The sequence below is a fragment of the Arvicanthis niloticus genome, chromosome 17 (genome assembly GCF_011762505.2).
Source record: "Arvicanthis niloticus isolate mArvNil1 chromosome 17, mArvNil1.pat.X, whole genome shotgun sequence".
Classification (NCBI taxonomy): domain Eukaryota; kingdom Metazoa; phylum Chordata; class Mammalia; order Rodentia; family Muridae; genus Arvicanthis; species Arvicanthis niloticus.
Genome location: NC_047674.1, coordinates 63,704,683 through 63,710,682, shown reverse-complemented (window position 1 = coordinate 63,710,682; position 6,000 = coordinate 63,704,683). Strand labels below are relative to the sequence as shown.

At 33.0% G+C, this 6,000-nt stretch overlaps 1 pseudogene; it reads right to left on the bottom strand.

Annotated features, from left to right (window-relative positions):
• Window positions 1-1,025: 1,025 nt before the first annotated feature.
• LOC117722666 (vomeronasal type-2 receptor 116-like) overlaps window positions 1,026-6,000 on the bottom strand; it is a 32,208-nt pseudogene continuing 27,233 nt past the window's right edge.

Sequence of the window (6,000 nt, the reverse complement as noted above, 5' to 3'; positions counted from 1 at the left end):
ATAGTAATCTGGGCTGACATCTGTGATCTCTCAGGGTTTGAAAAAAAACAAAAAACAAAAAATAAAACCCTTCTAGACCCTTCTTACTTTTAGAGTCTCTGTTGAGAAGCCAGGTGTAATTCTGAGAAGTCATCCTTTATATGTTACTTGATCTATTTTCCCTCCAGCTTTTAAAATGCTATCTTTGTTCTGTACATTTTGTGTTTTGATTATTATGTGATGGAAGTATTTTCTTTTCTGTTTCAATCTTTTTGGTATTCTGTATCCTTGGTATTCATTCACTGACGTCTTCTTTAGTTTAGGGAAGTTTTCTTCTATGATTTTGTTGAAGATATTTTCCCATACTGAAAATGGTAATAAAGGAAACAGAAATGTAGGAAATCATGTAGATGATAAATGTAGGAGAAACAAAATGATCCAGAAATATAAGACACACCAACAGAATACAAGAGATGGAAGAGAGAATCCCCAATGCAGAAGAATCAGTAGAAGAAATTGATATATAAGTCAAAGACAATGAAAAATATACAAATTTTCTTACACAAAACCTCAAGGAAAATTGAGACACTATGAAAATATCTAACATCCTGATAATAGGAATAGAAGAAGGACAAGATTTTCAGCTCAAAATCCAGAAAACATCATCAAGAAACTTTCTAAATTATATTTCATGAAAAATTGGGCAATTTATAGTAGACCTAGAAATTCTATGGAATAATTATTATATAATGTTATTCTATATTAGCTTGAAGTTTGTTTTTATAGAAGATAAATAATTTTGAATATTGTAAAATTTATATTTGGAAGTCAAATACAGATATCAGTTGTAGTTTGCTGATTAGAAGGTTAAGACAACTGAAGATAATTGATACTGGACATAGAAGAAATATTACATATACACTGAATATGTAACTAATTACCCAGCCTTGTTGGATATATAATGTTTTGCAGCAGTTTAACCTGAGAATGTCTGTTGACACTCCTCAAATCCCTAAAATCATAACATGAGGTATTTTAAGTACAAATTATTTCAACTGAAACCTATGTCTCATGACTTTCAATGAGTTCCTTTTAGGTTTCATGAAAATAATATAGCACTTGGGAATAAAAATACAGCCTAATATCCCTGCACTGGAGGCCAAGATGGAGAAGACTTCCACAGCCACCATTACATTTCCCTTAGTACTATGGTAGACAGGGAGAAATGCAATCCATACACTGCAGAACACAAGCATACTGAATGTCAGGAACTTGGCTTCATTGAAAGTGTCTGGCAGGCTTCTGGCCAAGAAAGCTACTATGAAGCTCCCTATGGACAGAGCTGCAAGGTATCCTAGGTTGCAATAGAAAGCTGTGGCTGAGCCCTTGTTGCATAAAAGTATAATCTGACCATGTTCAGAATGTATATCTTCATCCACAAAAGGAGGAAAAGTTCCCAGCCAGATTCCACAGAAGATAATTTGCATTAGTGTACAGATGGGAATGATGAATTTGGGTGACCCTGATCTAAGAAATCCCCTCTTCCTCATTCCAGGAGTTGTGCTCTTGAAGGCCAGGATTACTGTAATGGTTTTGGCCAAGATAGTAGATACAGCCACTGTAAAAGCAACTCCAAATGTGGTCTGCTGCAGGATGCAGGTGGCTGTGTTGGGCTGACCAATGAAGAGAAAGGAACAAAGAAAGCAAAAGTTGAGGGAGATGAGTAGTATGTAGCTGAGAGTACTGTTATTGGCCTTTACAACAGGAGTCTTTCTGTACTTCACAAAAACCACAAATACAAGTGTGGTGATAGTAGAAAAGCACAGGGTCATGCATGCCAGTGTCATCCCCAAGGGATCTTCATAAGCCAAATATGTCACAGTTTTTTGGAGGCAGTGTGTTCTTTCTCTGTTGGCATACTGATCATCTGCACACTTTACACAGTGATCCACATCTGGGAAGAAATTCAATGTGGTATCAGAATGGAATGACTGCTGTGAATTTCTTTCATGTGTCACATGCTCTGGACACGCAGAGAATAAGACACTGGTAAATTTAAGCCAATTTTTCTTGGGATAATTGAGGGTAATGAATTAGGGGCTACCAATTTGAAGATTTTGTCCCTTAATAAATTTCTTATTTAGTATTCAGTAAACAAATTAAAATTGTCTTCTATTGTCATGTGTATTCATGATACCAATGTTTATGTCAAAGTTAATACAACATGTATATTTTCATGTATATTTGTTATGCTATGGAAACTCAGACTGAAATTTCATGAAAGAAAACATTATTACTCATAGGTTTGTATTCATAGTTCCAGAGAACCAGCATGTTTTACTATCTGTTGTGCATTATTAGTCTTTCTTCACATGTCAGAAGACAAAAATTAAATTCCCTGAAAACATGTAAAGAACTGTGTGACTAACATCATTCAGATTAAATGCTGCACCAATTAACACACTTCTAAGCTTACACTTTAAAAACCTAGTCTTTTCATGGGTTAATTATGTTTTTTTTAACTTAGCATAAACTAAAAAAAAGTTAAAATAAGATAAAGTTTTGAAAGGCAATGTCAGGTAAGAAAAGGCTTCTATAAGAATGGGCAATTGACACAACTGTCAGTGTATAGTCATAATTACTAATTTTTGTAAGAAAGTTTACATACTGTTGGGTGGTGCTAGAGTGGGAAATAAGTTCTAAGTTATATAAACAAATTAAACTGAATGACTTATAAGGAGCAGAATAGTAATCATCTTCATGTTCTCTGTTTCAATTTGCACCTCCATAGTCCTGCCTTAATTTTTTTCTGTAACTTCCCTTTATGGTAGACTGTAAGCTCTAGGCAATGTAAATTAGTTACTTCCAAAGTTTCAGTTTCAGTCAAAGGTCTTTATAAAAGTAATGGAAAGGTAATTACTACATCAACTTTGGTTTAAGGCATAATCAAATATCAATTTTGGTAGAATATGAAGCATATTTGCATTACACCAAATTATCTGTACAAATACTATAATGTATTTCATTGTACAGCAGATAGTCCTCAAAATTACCCCAAGTAAGATTACTTGTAAATGATAAATAAAATATAAATGATGTACTTCATGTTTCTTGTGGAGCATGATCTCCCTAAATGTAGGTATTAAATTTTACCACAGGAAACTTTAAATATTTTTATTTTAGTTACAAACAATAGATAAATCTTGTTCAGCTGCCCAGCTTCCCTGTCCCAAATTTTTCTGGTTACCAATAGTGATTTGGATAGGAATGAGGCCTCATGGTCTGTCTCCCACCAACTTTAATATATCTTATAGTGTCATTTCTATTCAGTTCATATTTAGGTGGGACATAGTGATGAATTTTTATGGGTACAGTTTCCAATATTACCAGAAGTGATACATTACAACAAAATGTTTGCTTGTTTTGCACTTTCAATACTCTTCGACATTTTCCACAATTTTCCTGAAGCCTAAAGTTTTGGAATATTTTAGATATATCTACAATTGGTAAAGTGATCCATAACTCTGCAGTTTGATTGATTGCGTTTTTGTAATTGACTCCATTTGTTTGTAAGAGAATTTTGCATGATGAAGGTGTTGAGAATACACTTATCTATGTGTATTACCACTAACATTTATAGATTGATATTTGAAATTATTTGGTTGATTTATTAAATTAGTGGTTGTAAATTGTCATAAAATAAATATGGTTTTATTATTGCTGATTAGTCAAGTAAATTTTAAATACCAGGCATATTATCTGTAATGTTGAACAGATCTTATATCCAGTTAGGGAAATGTTGATTTTGACAAAGATATGTGTACTGTTGCTGCTTGCTCCCTTGGAAGTTTCCATGATGCAATCTTGTACCATTAGATATGGTACTTGGGGAGGGCACACTTGTATCAGGTGAAGCTCAGGTGTATCTGTCTCTGTCTCTGAAGTACGTGATACTTTCATCAGTAGGGATTTGCCTTCAAACTCTTGGGTAAACAAGGGAAGTCAGTAATAAGCAATGTATATTTTGGTAGTTTTTGAACATCACTGATGAACAACCCCAAGAAGTTTTCTCACATCTCATACTGGGGTTCTTATCAGGTGATCTTTTGCTCTAAAATGGATCATGATCATGCCATATTAGAAAAGTTCATTAAAACTCTATGTTCAGTCTTCATTAGAGGAAAGCACAGAAATTAGCTATCTAATATAGAAGATTTAGCCCTAAAATATATATGCAAGTAACATTATATGTATTGAGAAGGTTATAATTAGTAATTTGTCATATATATATATATATATATATATATATATATATGCATTGATTAATTAGGGAGAAATGGAGGCCATGTACTAGAAGTAGGGGATCAAGGTATGCATGGTAGGTTTGGAGTGAGTGAATTGAAAAGTGAAATGTAGTTGTATTTAAATCTCAAAAATATTTTAAAAATTCAGTATTTGAAATTTTTTTAAAACTTCATTATTTTCAAATGTTATATGAATTTTTATTTTGCCTGTATTTAGTTATTTGTATACCACATACCTTTAGGTTCCAAAGACTATAATATATTGCATTGTGTTTGGGGTACAGCCATGTATGTATGTATGTAAGTATATAAATATATGTGTACATATTCATATACATATATATTATATATTTATACAAACATACCATACACATATACAAATATATGTACATAGATATCTGTCTATCCATTATCTATCTATCTATCTATCTATCTATCTATCTATCTATCATCTATCTGTCTATCATCATATCTATCTATCTATCTATCTATCTATCTATCATATGTCTATCATCTGTCTGTCTGTCTGTCTGTCTGTTATCTTTCTATCTTGGTCTTTTTGGTGAATCTCTGTAACAATTATATGCATTTTTGTCATTCCTCACCCTATTTATTCCCTTCCAATTCCTTCTCTGTTATCCTTAAAACTTTCATTTTCCAACTTTATGTTCTGTTGTGAAAGTTACCTAAGTTTACTTAATGCTGTCTGAATGTACCTTGATTTACCATCATCCACTGGATCATTGCTAGCTCCTCAAAAACAGATGTCCAAAAAAAATTTACTCAGGCTTCATTTCCAATTGCTGCTCATTTAGGGGTGTATCTTCATGATCCAATAACTCAATACTTCAAAGAGTTTGCCTGGCTTGACCTTGTTGTGGACTGTGCAAACAGTCCCAGCTGCTTTGTGAACATGTATGTCTCAGCAATGTCACATTGGTTTGTGTGAAAATAGTGTTTGCTGAATCCTTCCTCTAACCCTGGTTTCTATAAACTACATGGTGAATCTTCAGTGATATTTTATGAGATATAGATTTAGGGGTTACATTGCAGGCACTCCCATAGATTCTTATTATCTATTTGCTGACCTATTATTGGTTTCTGTGTTAACTGGCATCTACTGATATAAAATCATATCTGATGTGGTTTAATGCCTCTGTAACTATGAGTATATGTTTAACATTAGGAAGAAATATATTACTATGTCCATTTAAGAAAATGGTAGTACAGTATTTTTTCCTAGACTTATAGTCTAACAAGCTATATACTTTATCTAAGATAATTGTACCAGATATTAATTCACCATTTGTTATGTAATTTTAATGAAATTAGAAGGTGGTTGACTACTCCCCAAAGTATTGGATGTCAGTGAACGTAAGTTCTCAGGCCAGACATTATTTTAGTGCAAATTGTTAAAAGATAGTTAAGTGTTCATGTGACACTATTCCTTGGCAGACATATCCTCACTCCAAATAATGAACCAACATAAGACCAAAGTAAGGATACCGTCTAGATATAACTTGGATAGTCAGTGAGCTTTACTGAGGACACTTACAGAAATTATTATTTATAGGAGGAAATAATTGTGTACAGAAAGGTTCCTGTGTCATCTTGTCAGTAGGGAAAGAGCTTCAAAATCAGTTTTTGCTTGTGTGCTCTATGTCTCATATCTTAAGTTTATAGTCACTACCATGAAGTTCAGGAAAATATACAAAAC